Source organism: Panthera pardus, unplaced genomic scaffold, assembly GCF_024362965.1.
Source record: "Panthera pardus isolate Hobbes unplaced genomic scaffold, ASM2436296v1 HiC_scaffold_27, whole genome shotgun sequence".
NCBI classification, from domain to species: domain Eukaryota; kingdom Metazoa; phylum Chordata; class Mammalia; order Carnivora; family Felidae; genus Panthera; species Panthera pardus.
Genome location: NW_026526843.1, coordinates 119,044,154 through 119,060,747, shown reverse-complemented (window position 1 = coordinate 119,060,747; position 16,594 = coordinate 119,044,154). Strand labels below are relative to the sequence as shown.

The following is a 16,594-nucleotide window of genomic DNA, read 5'->3' as shown; positions in this document are numbered from 1 at the left end:
CTTCCTTTACCTCCGGCCACCTGCCCACATCCACCTGAGTTGTGAGAAACACGTTTTATTCCAGCTCTATGTATTTTTTCCTTACCTGTGTGGGCTCATGAATCGTGCCAGAATTTCTTCTGGTCTTATATGTGTGTGTCTGTGTGTGTGCTTTAATTTTGGAGAAGAGAATTCCCCACGAATGGATGCTTAAGTTTGCAATCGTAGTCAGAATTCAATCCAAGGTGTTTTGAACCCCGTCGAAGGCTCTTCCTGGGATCCAGGGGCCGGGAGGTGCTTTCCTGATGGAGACAAGATGGCCAAGCACTCCGCTCAGGACGAGCAGAAAGCGTCCAGCCCCCGGGGTGGCGCAGGGAAGTGGAGGGGGCAGGGCGTCCACCCGCAGCCCAGGTCCAGGAAGGTGCAGTGCAGCCCAGGTGCCTGTCTGTAGGGACTGACAAAGGCAGAGGCAGGGGAGGAGCACAGGTGGCAGGTGGGAGGCACGGAGCGGGGATTCTCCAGGTAGCTAACTACCCATGGCAAGGACTGATCACACAGAGTGACAGTTGTACAGTTTCTCAGAGACACCCCGACCTCGAATACCTATCACTCTCTCGGTAGTCCTGAGCCCGACCCTAAGGAGGCTCAGCCTTTGCCTTCGTCAGGGCGCTCCAGAGAAACAGAACGGACAGGATGGGTATATGTATACAGAAATGTTAATCTCATGCAAAACCAAACAAAAACAGACAACAACAATGAAAAAAAAAAAACCTTCGCAGAAACCTCCAGATCATATTTGGCCACATCTCTGGGCACCAAGTTGACACATGAAATGGACAATCCCAGAGCGGGAGCAGGCTCCATAAAGTCCCAAACAGAAAATGTATGGCTGTGCTTGCACAGCAGCAGGGGCTACGCCCCATGAACCAAATATTACTCGCCAAGCAAAATATGTGACTTCACAAAACTCCCACATCTTCCTGCCTCGTGGGCCTGGCTCAGAGACACAAACTCAAAGGTACAAACTTCACCGTTCTTTATCCCCATGTACACATCCACAGCCTTCCCCAGAGAGTCTGAAAAATACAATGATGCCTTGGTGTCTTTTGTGGCAAAGAATTTTTTCTTTTCCTCTGTGAATCGCTTTGGCAGAAACATCAGCATCGCTCACAAGCTCCCAGGTGACGTCGGTGCTGCAGGTGCGTGGGACACACTCAGGGCATCAGTGGACAGACCTTCACCCTCCAAAGTCCAGGAGGACACAGAACTGGGCTTGAATACGTTTCTTGGTGCCTGGTCTCTATGGGGTCTCCTTTCCTGAGTTTCTGTGAGTCCTTCGGTATCGTCCAAGCAAGGTGTTGCCCCAAACCTGGGAGCCAGCTGTGCGGCAGGATGCGGCCACCCAGCACGTCTCCTGGGTAGTTTTGTAAACCCAGGCGGGAAGCGTGGCTCATCAACGAAATGGCCCGTGCTGTGCACGTCTGCCTTATATTTCTGCCTGTGCAGAACTATTTCAACACGTTAGTCTGGACGAGGGCGGGAAGACAGAAACTGAGAGTGTGGTTGGTTGCACGGGCCCGTGATCACATTTAAAGAAGGCCAAGTGAGGGGCGCCTGGGTGGCGCAGTCGGTTAAGCGTCCGACTTCAGCCAGGTCACGATCTCGCGGTCCGTGAGTTCGAGCCCCGCGTCGGGCTCTGGGCTGATGGCTCGGAGCCTGGAGCCTGTTTCCGATTCTGTGTCTCCCTCTCTCTCTGCCCCTCCCCCGTTCATGCTCTGTCTCTCTCTGTCCCAAAAATAAATAAAAAAACATTGAAAAAATAAAAAATAAAAAAAAAAATAAAGAAGGCCAAGTGAGAAAATCGGAATTGGGTGTCCTGTGTGGAAAGGTACCTTGGTTCTACGGACCAGAATATGGCCAGTCGCCCAGCTCTGAGCCCACATACCTGGTACCAAGGACCTGAAGATCCCTAAAGTTTGTCCCAATTTCCATTTATGGAGATTGCACATGATAGGTATAATATCATATAATAATGCATATGATAAGTATATTAGCTATTATTTAGATATATTGTATATTTTCACATATTACGCGTGACATAAGATATAGAATATGCATATTATATATAGAATATATAATGTAAACTTTATAAATTTATATATGCATTGTCTAACATATACTTTACATCTCTATATTATATATAACATGTAGTATCACATGCACAATTATATACAAATACATATATACAATACAGATACATTAATATACATATATACACATACATATACGTACAAAATATGATTATAATTATAAATTATAAATATATAAATTATAATTATAAATATATATTATAAATATATAATTATAATTATAAATATATATAATTATATATAATTATAAATATATAAATTATAATTATAAATATATATTATAAATATATAATTATATATAATTATAAATATATAAATATAATTATATATAAATAGATATAGTTATAATTATAAATATACAAATAATTATATATAATTATAAATATATTTAGTTATAAATATAATTATAATTATATAATTATACTTATAAATTATAAAAAATGTATAATTATATATAAATTATAAATATAATTATAAATATATAAATAATTATAAATTATAAATAAATTATAATATAATATAATTATGTAATTATATATAAATATATAATCTGTATATATATTTATATATAAATTTATATTTAAATATATAATTTATATATATTTAAATATAATTATATAATTATATAATATTATATAAATATAATTATAAATATATAAATAAATATATATAATTATATATGCTACATAATATATTTGAATATATACACATTTATATGTATATACAAATATATGTAGTTATGTACACATCATAGAATATATACAGGGATAAACATGCATACAAATGTATAATTAGATGTTATATAATATACGTACACATATAAATATATATAATCATATATACATTATATATAATCATATATACATTATATATAATACATGCATTGTATACATTATACATTATATAGAATACATACATATTAATATATAATTGTATATGCATTGTATATATCATATAATATATACGTCATATATTAAATATACACATATACATTATATATTATATAAATTTGTTATACATTATATAAATACAAATGTATGTGAAAGTATATATTACATTACATAAATATATAATCTATACCATAATGCACACATTTATACATAAGTGTATGTATATCCATCCATCCGTCTGTATACATCCTGTCTTCAAAGATGGAAATATCAAGTAAACAGTGGCATAGCTGAGGGGCACCTGGGTGGCTCAGTCGGTTAAGCCTCCGACTTCGGCTCAGGTCACGATCTCACGGTCTGTAGGATCGAGCCCTGCATCGGGCTCTGTGCTGATGGCTCAGAGCCTGGATCCTGCTTCTGATTCTGTGTCTCCCTCTCTCTCTGCCCCTCCCCCACATGCACTCTCTCCAAATAAATAAATAAATAGATAAATGAGCATAAAAAAAAAAATACTGGCCAGAGCATGTGTGTGTGCACTGAGGGCCGCCTCTGCGGGAGGCGCGGGAGGGTGGGCCTATCGGGGCAAGCTTGCTTTGGAAGCGTTTCTGGCTGGTTTGAAGCAGCTAATGAAAAGCACCCCAGGACCTCCCCACAGCAGGCGGGAGATTACACCGGGAGTTCTGGGGTCTCCAGAGCCGCCTGACTATTTAGGTGTTAACTCCTAGGAAGCTGGGGAAAGGGACAGGCTCAGGCTGGTGGCAGCCGGGCCAATACCCACACCGGCTATACATTGTTCACGCTGAAGGCAGACGGAAGGGCCCTCCTCTCCTGCCTGCTGTGTGTGTCCCCTGGTTGGTGTCCACTCGGTGGTCCTTTTAAATTTTTTTAACGTTTATTTATTTTTGAGACAGAGAGAGACAGAGCATGAACGGGGGAGGCTCAGAGAGAGAGGGAGACACAGAATCCAAAGCAGGCTCCAGGCTCTGAGCCGTCAGCCCAGAGCCCCACGCGGGGCTCGAACTCACAGACTGTGAGATCACGACTTGAGCCAAAGTCAGATGCTTAACCCACTGAGCCACCCAGGTGCCCCTCGGGTGTCCTTTGAGAGAAGATGTGAGAAAACATCTCTCCCGGCCCCCTCCCTGCACTACGTCACAGACAAGGTCACGGGTGAGCAGCGGAACAGGCAAGATTGTAGAAACAAGAGCCAGATACATGACGGTAAGTAAGGAATCAGGTCGAGGCCCCTGGGCGGGTTGCAGATACGGCTTCTCCTACCGGAAGGAGGCCACAGTCACCTTATACACTCACCTGGCGACAGGGGTCCGAGAATGAAGGGTCTGAGCCCATCTGCCTGGACATCAAAGGTGGCACACGGCAGAATCCACTCCGTGACTCCTGAGGACCCCCACGCCTTCTCTTCTCCCCTTCCTTCGTTCCGCCTCTTTGTGAGTTAATTCAGCAAGCGTTGATCAATCTGGTGCTCTAACACGCCGAGCACCATTCTGGTTCTAACCCACAAGCCAGGGGAGGTTCTGGCTCAGTGTCCAACCCAGCAGGACATGGCCATCGCAGTGTCCGTCTGGACGAATGGACAAAAATGAACCAATAAAGATGCTAATAACTCTGTACAACACACCGTGTGTTTTACAACGTGGTCGTGACTGCCTCGAGGAAGAGACCTCGCCCTGGTTCCCTAATCTGTCTGAGTTTAAGTCTCCTCACCTGTGCAATGGGACATATACAGTCCTATCTTCCAACGTAAGCCCATCATGGCCGTCACTAATATGGCAACCATCACCATCAAGATTAGCATCATCGTCATTGCCGTGTTGCAAGACAGGAAACTGAGCCTCACACAAGGCCGGCATCCCCCAGGGTCACACAACTAATCATTAATGCCACCATGATTCATGCCCAGTCCATCCCAGTACAAAGCTCTTCTCCTCTTGCCTACTGGTCGTATGACATGTCACTAGCCTTCCTTCAAAGACATGCACAGCTGGCCCTTTCTTCCCTGTCCTCCTTCCCTTCCTCCCATCTGCATCCTGGAATCGGGGAGCATCGTCCTGGGCCATGAGGACGGGGACCATCACCAGACGGGGGGAAGCAGGGAGATGCGAAAAGCCTAGTTTGCGAGGAATCCGTTGCATAGCCAGCATACCAGCCCCGGACCATGTGCCTCGGGCTCACCTTTACTGGAGAGAGAATCAAACTTAGGTCACTGTTTTTAGTATCAAATTTATGGTCAAATTGGTTTCCATACAACACCCAGTGCTCATCCCAACAGGTGCCCTCCTCAATACCCATCTCCCACCCTCCCCTCCCTCCTACGCCCCATCAACCCTCGGATTGTTCTCAGTTTTTAAGAGTCTCTTATGGTTGCCTCCCTCCCTCTCTAACCTTTTTCTTCCTTCCCCTCCCCCATGGAGTTCTGTTAAGTTTCTAACGATCCACACATGAGTGAAAACGTATGTATCTGTGTTTCTCTGCCTGACTTAGTTCACTCAGCATAATACCTTCCGGTCCCGTCCACGTTGCTACAAAGGGCCATATTTCATTCTTTCTCATTGGCACGTAGTACTCCATTGTGTATATAAACCACAATTTCTTTATCCATTCATCAGTTGATGGACATTTAGGCTCTTTCCATAATTTGGCTATTGTTGAGAGTGCTGCTATAAACATTGGGGTACAAGTGCCCCTGTGCATCAGCACTCCTGTATCCCTTGGGTCAATTCCTAGCAGTCCTATTGCTGGGTCATAGGGTAGGTCTATTTTTAATTTTCTGAGGAACCTCCACCTGCTTTCCAGAGCGGCTGCACCAATTTGCTTTCCCACCATTTTTAAGCAGTGCTGTTGTAGGGTTTCTGTGCCTGGCAAAGCTAATCCCGGTGTCGCCATTCAAGCTCCACATTCCCTGCAGACCACCCCTCACCCCCCTTATCCCTGCACACATGTTAAACCCTCCATCCAAACAACTCCAGAGGCAGCTCGGCCATTTCCATAATCTGATTTGCTTTTCCTCCACATTGGAGGGGATAAACGCAGTGACCTTCGAGGACACATCTGAATGAAGATGCTTTGGTCTGGGTCAAGCCGGCAAAGAAAAGAGATCTCTGGCTTGTGGTACCTTATCCCTCACCGTATTGCATGCGATGAGCATCGCCGCTAAATGAGTTATAAAGGCATTCAGACCATCACCCTGCAAAGCTCTGTGGTAAAGGGATGTCAACCCACCATCACAACCCTCCTGGTGAAGGAGCAGTCAGCTCAGAGCCCAGCCCAGGCATCTCAGCCTTGCCCCGGTGCCATTGTGTGGTGATTGCATGGGGCACAACCCATCCTACGAAGGAGATCAATGTCTCGGGGTGTTTTTCTGACACAACAAAATACCAGTGGCCACAGGCAGTGAGGTTCGGGGCTTGAGGGAGGGGATTCTTGACTGCCAGTAAGCTGTTGTGCCCACTATTGAGGGCTCAGAATAAATCCCAGGAGTTCTTGGAAAGGATGGGGTTGATCCTGGGTAACTGAGACCCTCAGCAGTACGAGGTTTCTACACAAGCCATCTGGGAAATATGCGGGGCGAGCCAATGGGCCAGGACATACATCTTGGAAAAGCACTAACGCCTGGCCATGACCTGGTTTCTAACACTGCCGTGAGCAAAACGGGCTCAGCATTCACCAAGAAACATCTGGTTTTTTTCATGGCCAACATTTACATTATTCTTGCAAAGAGCAAGGATTTAATCCAATTCAAAGAAAATGGGAACAGGGGAAGTATCTAATAAGAGGACACTGAAAAATTCCAGAAGGCCGGGGGCCCCCCGGGGGCTCAGTCGTTTGAGCGTCCGACTTCGCCTCAGGTCATGATTGTGCGGTCTGTGGGTTCGAGCCCCGCATGACTCCTCTGGGTGCACCTGCACAGGAGACTGTCAGCTCCCTGAAGGCAGGACTCAAGTCTATTTGTACACCTTCTTACGTCCACCTCTTGGCCCCCCATCCCCCCCCTCCGGCGTGATCAGGTGCTCTGTGAAAGCCTGCTGGCGGGAGGTGGAAACGTCAGGTCAGCTGGGAATCCGTGCCTGTGTCATGTTCCCCTCCCATTGGCAGCAGCACAGCGGCCCAGGATGCACGGACCCTGATGCATGCTGGTCCCATTTCCAGGGACATAAAAAGCACATCATGAGTGCCAGCTTCCCGAACTGCCTCTTCTGGTCACCTTTGGCTCTCCTTCATCTACCCAGCCAAGCACTCGATAACTAATTGCTGGATAGATAAGGCAATGCATGCCAAAGTAGTGCTGTGTGAATTCCAAGGCAGCCAAGACTGCATTCATGATGAGCCCAGGCAATGCTTTAAAAAAAAAAAAAAAATCCCAGCTGAACATCTATATCCTTGCAGAGTTTCTAGAATATGAATGCAATTTCCACATCTGACATTCAAATCTCTGCGGTCACGGGAGAAGTAGCTCAGCCGGGAGCCTGGCCAGCCCAAGAGAAACACCACTGACCTTGGAGCTGGTCAGTGCTGCTTCTGGGCACCAGTGTGTGCCCATGTGCAAGTGATGTGTGTCCTACGAAACTTGGATGTTCCTTTTTTTCTCTTGAAGATGTGCCAGGAGCTGAATTGTGTACTCCCCAAAATTCATGTGTTGAAATCCTTTCTCCCAGGACCTCAGAAGGGGACTGTATTTGGACGTGGGGTCTTCAAAGAAGGGATTAAGATACGATGAGGTCAGTAGGGTGGGCCCTGATCGCATACGACTGGGGTCCTTATAAGAACAGGACATCGGGACACAGACACGCACAGAGGGACGGCCAGGTGAGGACACAGGGAGAGCACGGCCTCTACATGCCAAGGAGAGAGGCAGCGGGAGGAACGAGCCTTGGCCACACATGGATCTCAGACTCCCAGACTCCAGGACCAGGAGACAATAAATGTCTGTTGTTTGAGCCAACCCATATGTGGTGTTTTCTGACTATAGTAGGTTATAGCTATCCTATGTATGTATGCATATCCTATATACATACCCATATATACATGTGTGTGTATAGCTATATAGATACATAGATATAAAATGTATACCCAATTTTATTTATTTGTTTATTTATTTATTTATTTATTTGGGATAGTTGTGTATACACACACACACACAACTATCCTAACTATATTTATATAAAATATATACTCACGTATGGGTATGTATAGATACATAGATAAATACAACAGGATACATAGATAGATAAGAAGAATACATAGATACAAAAATAGGGTAAGTAGATGAACAGATAGATAGATAGATAGATAGATAGATATAGAGATGGATGGATGGATAGATAGATAGATATGATGGATAGATACATAGATACATAGATAGATATGATGGATGGATGGAAGGATGGATGGATAGATAGATACATACATACATACATATAATGGATGGATAGATAGGATGGATAGATAGACGATAGATAGATAGACAGATATAGATACATACATACATACATATGGTAGATGGATGAATAGATAGATAGATAGATGGATATAGATAGATACATACATACATACGTACATAGCTGATGTATAGACAGCTGATGGATAAATGGATGGATGGATGGATGGATGGATGGATGGATGGACAGATAGATACATGGATATAAATGATAGATATAGATGATACATACATACATACATACATACATACATAGGTGATGGATAGAGAGATAACTGACGGATAGATGGATGGATGGATGGATGGATATGTGGATGGATGGATGGATGGATGGATGGATGGATAGATGGATGGATGGATGGATATGTGGATGGATGGATGGATATGTGGATGGATGGATGGATAGATGGATGGATGGATGGATGGATAGATACCTACACACATAGATACATTAGATAGATGGATACGTGACTATATATACTATGTGTACAAAGTGGCCAAGTGTGCAGGAATAAAATCAGCAACAAAGGGACACAAGGGATGGAAATGTAACTCAGCCATGGTGCTGGTCATCCATGAGTCCACATTTGTCAACACTCGCCCACCTGTAGCCCTGATAGTGTGGCTTCCTTGCACCTGAGACTCACCACGGTGGCCTGGATGGTGTCCCCTGTGCCCCGGAAATAGGTCTCCTCGTCGAGATCGCTTCGAAGGCACCTGCAGGGGGTGGCTGGAGAAGCACGCTGAAAAGTGCGGTCACGTTACATCAGCTTTAAACCCAGCACAGGCAGACGCGGGGAAGCATAAGCACGGCCGTGTTCTAAAGGCGAAAACCCAAAGGACATAACACCCTCCAGAGTCACGTACATCTCTCTGGTTCCCGGTTCACAGTCCAGCCCCAGCAACACGCAGCTGGTTGTCGAGAACTGCCCTGAACTCTCTTGCCTGATGGTACTTACACAAGGTTCACGGCTGCCTCTGGAAGGCTCACAGATACCCCGTGGGACATTCGCACGGAGGAAAACAGCCCCAGGGGGAAGATGGTGACAGGTGGTCCCACTTTGCCCAGGCGAACGTCCCGTCGGGGTCCAGTCTCTGTCCCGAATGCCCAGGCCCCATAGACACACTCCACTCCTGCCCAATTCCCTGGGTTACCTGCCTTCCGAACGTGGTTGGGGGTCCACAGGACTTGAGAGGCCACCGAGAAGCTCACACATCTATATTTCTTTCCCTGATGCAAAAAAAAAAAAAAAGTTCCTTAAGAACAACAAAAAACTAATCTAACATTTTTTCAACTTTATTTATTTTGACAGAGAAAGAGGGAGACAGAGAATCTGAGCTGTCAGCACAGAGCCCGACATGGAGCTCGAACTCACAAACCATGAGATCATGACCCGAGTCCAAATCAAGACTCAGACACCGAACCTAACTTTTTTAAGTTTTTAATTCAGGCGTCCCTAATCTACCTTTTTAATTTTTTTCCTATGTTTTATTTTTTTCTAATGTTTATTTATTTGAGAGAGAGAGAGAGAGAGAGCAGGGGAAGGGCAGAGGGAGGGAGACACGGAATCCGAAGCAAGCTCCAGGCTGCAAGCTATCAGCACAGAGCCCCACGCGGGGCTTGAACCCACGAACCGCGAGATCATGACCTGAGCTGAAACCAAGAGTCAGATGTTTAACCAACTGAGCCACCCGGCGTCCCTAATCTAACGTTTTAAAGGGAGCAAAGCACATGAATAGGTATTTTTGCAAAGAATTTAAAAAAAAATGGAGATGTACAGATTCCAAACCAGAATGGCAGAAAACCAGAATAAAGACGTCAATTAGTCGGACATGAATTAAAAGAAGAAATTATAACAAAGACTAAAACCTATAGAAAAAAAAAAGTACCAGTGTATCAGACCTAATAGAAATTCAGTTAAACCACTTAATTAAGGGAAAACCCTCAAATTAAATATGACTGTGACTACACTGGTACTTTTTTTTTTCTATAGATTTCAGTCTTTGTTATAATTTCTTCTTTTAAGTCATGTCGACTAATTGACGTCTTTATACATATATATGTATATATATATATAATATATGTATATATATGTATATATATATGTGTGTATATATTTATATATATTAATCTGACTATATTTTATTTAGGTAATACTGAATTACACAAAGTGATTAAAAACAAAAGGCTAGACATATACAAACATCAGGCCAGGACGAGTCAAAATCCCGCTGGGGAGGCACCATTAATTTACGGCACAGTTGATCCGGAAAGCAAGTTTAAATTGAGAAAAGTAAACCTCAGAAGGGAGAGAGAAGACATTCACGCATGGATGGTGCAGCTGCATGAAATCGAAACATGAGAACGAACAACAGAAGAGCAAAACGCAACAGGGCGACATTTATCCACACGCTTCAATGACGAGTGTTTTGTGGAGTGAAAACGTCGGGGTGTGGGCACGTCATTCTGTACGAACTTGATGTACGAACTCCACAAAAACACGTTGTCATGAGTAGTCATGAAACACTTTATTTTATTTTTATTGTTTTAATGGTTATTTACTCTTGAGAGAAAGACAGAGAGTGAGAAGGGGAGGGACAGAGAGAGGGAGACTCAGAATCTGACGCAGGATCCAGGCTCTGAGCTGTCAGCACAGCCTCAGCCCTGCCTGGATCTCAGCCTCCCAGTTTCGGCCCTGCCTGGGCCTCAGAATCCCAGCCGCAGCCCTGCCTGGAAGTCAGACCCCAGCCTCAGCCCTGCCTGGACATCAGACTCCCAGCCTCGGCCCTGCCTGGATCTCAGAGACCCAGCTTCAGCCCTGCCTGGATCTCACACTCCTAGCCTCCAGACGCTCCTGGACCTCAGACCCCCAGCCTCAGCCCTGCCTGGATCTCAGAGTCCCTGCTTCAGCCCTGCCTGGATCTCAGACTACCAGACTCAGACCACCAGACTCAGCCCCGCCTGGAGCTCAGACCCACAGCCTCACGCCTGCCTGAATCTCAGACTCTGCACCCCAGCCCTGCTTAGACGTCAGACCCCCAGGTTCCACCCTGGCTGGACCTCAGGTTCTAGGCCTCAGCCCTGCCTGGACCTCAGACCCCCAACCTCAGCCCTGCCTGGAGCTCAGACCCCCAGCCTCAGCCCTGCCTGGACCTCAGACCCCCAGCCTCAGCCCCTCCTGGATCTCAGACTCCCAACCTCGGCCCTGCCTGCATCTCAGACCCCCAGCCTCCACCCTGCCTGGACCTCAGACTCCCAGCCCCAGCCCTGCCTGGACCTCAGCCCCCCAGCCTCCACCCCTCCTGGGTCTCAGCCTCCCAGTTTCGGCCCTGCCTGGATCTCAGACCCCAACCTCAGCCCTGCCTGGATCTCAGACTTCCAGCCTCAGCCCTGCCTGGATCTCAGAGACCCAGCCTCAGCCCTGCCTGGATCTCACACTCCTAGCCTCCAGACGCTCCTGGACTCAGACCCCCAGCCTCAGCACTGCCTGGATCTCAGAGTCCCTGCTTCAGCCCTGCCTGGATCTCAGACTACCAGACTCAGACCACCAGACTCAGCCCCGCCTGGAGCTCAGACCCACAGCCTCACGCCTGCCTGAATCTCAGACTCTGCACCCCAGCCCTGCTTAGACGTCAGACCCCCAGGTTCCACCCTGGCTGGACCTCAGGTTCTAGGCCTCAGCCCTGCCTGGACCTCAGACCCCCAACCTCAGCCCTGCCTGGAGCTCAGACCCCCAACCTCAGCCCTGCCTGGAGCTCAGACTCCCAGCCTCAGCCCTGCCTGGATCTCAGACCCCCAACCTCAGCCCTGCCTGGATCTCAGACTCCCAGCCTCGGCCCAGCCTGGATCTCAGCCTCCCAGCCTCAGCTCCTCCTGGATCTCAGATCCCCAGTCTCAGTCCTGCCTGGATCTCAGACCCCCAGTCTCAGCCTTGCCTGGATCTCACACTCCTAGCCTCCAGCCATGCCTGGATCTCAGACTCCCTGCCTCAGGCCTGCCTGGACTTCAGACCCTCAGCCCCAGCCTTGCCTGGACCTCAGATCCCCAGCCTCAACCCTGCCTCGATCTCAGAGTCCCTGCTTCAGCCCTGCCTGGAGCTCAGACCCCCAGCCTCAGCCCTGCCTGGATCTCAGAGTCCCAGCCTCAGCCCTGCCTGGATCTCAGGCTCCCAAACTCCATGCCTGCCTGGAAATCAGCATCCCAGCCTCAGCCCCTCCTGGATCTCAGACTCCCAGCCCCAGCCTTGCCTGGATCTCAGACTCCCAGCCTCACCCCTGCATGGATCTCAGACCCCCAGCCTCAGCCCTGCCTGGATCTTGGACCCCCAGCCTTCAGAGCCACAAGACCATAAGTATCTCTTGTTTCGGCCACCTAGTCTTGGTGCTGTATCATGGCCACCCAAGCCAACTAATCCATTACAGTTTTACAAGGAAACAGGTTCACAAATTATAACAATCACTATGCCAGCAGGGCCCGAATAGCAATGTGTGTAACTTACCAGTAAATCTCAGTGTATGGCCAATAGACATCAAAACGATATTTAAGTTTTGAAAAATTGAATTTGTGTGATGAAAAGTTGAATGCAGCATAGCATCAGATACACCGTAATGCGTTTGGACAAGTACACCCCCTGCAAGGAAATCCTACGGGAAGGTCACATGTTTGTGATATGTATTCGAGTTGAAAAGCGTTTATATCCTTTGACCCAAAAATGCCAATACCAATATGCACAAGTTTGAACACGGCTGACCAGATACCACGTAGCAAAGTGAATGCCTAATGGTGAAGTGAAGCCAGCTGCTGGTCTATAGCCAAAAGGTGAGATTAACCACAGCAGCTTTGGTAACCGACTGGATACAGGGCCCAAGGGGCCCTGGTGACAAAGCCACCTTCCCCAAATTGTGCAAATTCCAGTCACCCGCTTGTCTGTACACGTGGCCAGAGGTCAGGAGCATCGCCAGCTCCCGCTTTGCTGCCCAAGTTGTAAGAAAAAGGTTGAATCCGAATCTTTAGTAAAAGTCGGGGCGCCTGGGTGGTTCCATTGGTAAAGCATCCAAGTGCATCTCAGCCCAAGTCTTGATCTCACAGTCGTGAGTTCAAGCTTCATGTTGGGTTCCGTCCTTGACATGAAGCCTGCTTAAAAAAGAAAAAAGAGGGGGGGGCGCCTGGGTGGCTCAGTCGGTTAAGTGTCCGACTTCGGCTCAGGTCACGATCTCGCGGTCCGTGAGTTCGAGCCCCGCGTCGGGCTCTGTGCTGACAGCTCAGAGCCTGGAGCCTGTTTCGGATTCTGTGTCTCCCTCTCTCTCTGACCCTCCCCCGTTCATGCTCTGTCTCTCTCTGTCTCAAAAATAAATAAAACATTAAAAAAAAAATTTAAAAAAAAAGAGGGGTGCCTGGGTGGCTCAGTTGGTTAAGCATCCAACTTTTCATCTCCGCCCAAGTCTTGACGTCATGAGTTCAAGTCCCATGTTGGGCTCTGTCCTGGACGTGAAGCCTATTTAAAAAAAAGAATCTTTAGAAAAACTGTAGGAATATGTTCATTTAGGTTTTGGGTGCCTTATTTTCATTGCAGATTAGTGGTAAACAGCCCAGACGTCCATCAGTATCATGATGATGAGTGTTTTCTTCCCCTTTCCTTCTCACCAGTTACATTGGTTATAAAACAAGATGCAAAAGGCAGTCAAGCCTCACGAAGCCCTGTGTGCCATGTTTTAGCTCCCTTACCCCGTAGCACACGCTTCCTTCTCTGCAAGGCCAACCTGCAGAGGAAAAAGATATCGAGGACCGAAGAGACCTGAACACAGAGGAGGAGGCAGCTAATCCAGACCTTGAGACTTGCACCCAACACAGCACAAATGCAAATGGGAACCAGGGAAATCCAAGACCCTGCCAGCGGGGAAGAATGTCACTGAGCTAAGGAGCCAAGGGCGGATCCAGGGGCTAAATTGGCAAGAGGCAAAACGAGGAATGAAATGGAGGCTCCAGGTTAGTATTGGTGAAGGAGGAAAAACAAGATGGCGGGCGGGCTTGGGGAGCTCAGCAGCAGGAAACCATCTCTCCAGAGACGCCTCTAGAGTATCAGGACATTCTCTCTCTCTCTGCCCCCTGCCCCCCACTTGTGCTCTCTCTCTCTCTCTCCAAATAAATAAGTAAACTTAAGAAATAATAAAATAACATAAACTAAACTAAACTAAAATGAAATAAAATAAAAAGAATTTAAGTCACAGAGGAGAAAGGGAGTCTGTGCCTTCCACCCTCGTTACCTGGGCAATCAACCAGAATGGCTTTCCAAGGGGGAAGCCAGGAAGAGCGGGGGGGGGGGGCCCATTGGTCTAAAAATGTGTAACACACAGAGATTATGGGTGTGTACACACAGAGAACTATGAATTCCAACTACTCTGTTGGGAATATACACTCCTTTTTTTAAGATAATTTATTCCCTGGGTACCTGGGTGGCTCATCTCAGTCCATTTGTCGGTTTTGGCTTGGGTCATGATCCCAGGGTCATGGGATTGAGCCCCACATGGGGCTCTGTGTTGGGTGTGGGGCCTGTTTAATTCTCTCTCTTGTCTCTCCCTCTGGCCCTCTACCCTGCTGTCTCTGTCTCCTTAAAAATAAAAATAATAATAATAAAATGAATTCCAAAACAAGAGAATTGGGCCAGTGTCTGAGCTAAAAAGTCATGGATTGCCCTGTCTTCTAGAGGTTGGAAGACATATGATTCCAGTAATGAGACCCTCTACCTTAATCTCTAGACAATACATGGCACGAATTCCCCACATTGGTTGGACGATTACTGTGCAATCGATTAGGAATCCAGCCTATTTCCTCCTTGTAACCAAGTCCGTGAGTGACAGCAGCCTGGACGTGGATAAAAGGACGGGGCAGGGTGGGTCCAGGAGTGCCTGATTTCCACATTGTGTCTAGCTGGGCGCCATATGCAATTTAGGCAAGAATTAGGCATGACTATGAGTGTGGTACTCACTGCGGTCTCTTTTTCCCCAGATGACCCTATTTGAACTGCATAACACGAATGCATCCTTTTTCTCCAAGAGGCTGAGAGGTGTGGAATGTGGGCGTGGAAGAACTCGACGGAAAATCCCGGCTGAGCATCCAAATCCCAACACATGCTTTGCATAGCGTCCCATTGATGACCCAGGAGCTCGCACAATGGCGTGATGAAAACTCGTCATCCTGCGGTCTGTCGTCCAGCCAGGTGGGCTCACGGTGTGCGAACCGATGTGCATGCATCATCGTGGGGGGACTCAGCCCGTGCGGGCAGCCCCAAGATGGACTCTGGGCCTCACGGCTCATACAACTAGTCTGTGTGCAGCGACGTCTCGACAGGGGCCATCATATATCACACGCCCGTGTCTGGGAGACCCTGGCAGTGACTCCCCTGCAGAGAACACAGACACCCCGATTCCTCTGGCTGCCCTCCGGCTGGACATGGCCCCACAGTGCTGGCGAGGCGTCCGTGAGGCCATAAAGTCATAGAGCTCAGTGTCCAGAGGGATCCGAGGCCATTCCATGGCACCTCTCGTTGGATATTGGTGCTCTGATCACGGACGAGGCCAGGCTGTGCTGGGTGATGGTGACACCTTAGTGCATTGCACCTGTTCAGGTGCCTGGGGCGGCCACAGCAAATGACGACAAGCTGGGGGGCTCAGGACGACAGAGGTGTGTTCTCTCCCAGCTCCAGAGGCTTCCGGACACCCTTGGGGCCCCCTGGCTTCTAGACACAGCGCCCATGTCTGCCTCCAACCCCCCGCCAAGCTTCTCCCCTCTGTCATTACGCTTGGAGCCCAGAGACCTCAAAACCACATCCTGCTTTGCAGCAACATCCCTGGGCTCTGGCTTCTGGTTATCTCACAGACCCTACTTTGTGCGGAAAAGCCTTCCTGCGGTTCTGAATTCAGGTTCCGAGGCCCCGCGCCTGCCCCGGACATCCCCATCGGTCAGCCCGTCGCAACCAGGATCGCTTTGCAGGGGTGTGGCCGCCCCTCCAGCCCCAACAGGTGTGTGCACAGGGGAGTCTGCCCATCGGGGAAGAAATAGGGCCTCGCAGCGTGTGCGTCAAAGAGGGAGCCCGGAGGACCGCGTCGGGGGCAGGTGAGTC

General features: G+C 47.6%; 1 protein-coding gene across 2 annotated transcripts in view; it reads left to right on the top strand.

The window, feature by feature from the left end:
* The window catches only part of DHRSX (dehydrogenase/reductase X-linked), a 216,274-nt gene extending 200,268 nt beyond the window's left edge, over positions 1 to 16,006 (top strand). The window contains exon 8 of one of the 2 annotated variants that reach the window (XR_008418333.1): positions 15,481 to 16,006. The gene's annotated coding sequence lies outside the window, so the exon portion shown is untranslated. Of the gene's footprint in view, positions 1 to 14,121; positions 14,347 to 15,480 lie in introns of those variants that run through there. The other variant, XR_008418332.1, reaches the window with a different exon arrangement.
* Positions 16,007 to 16,594: the final 588 nt, after the last annotated feature.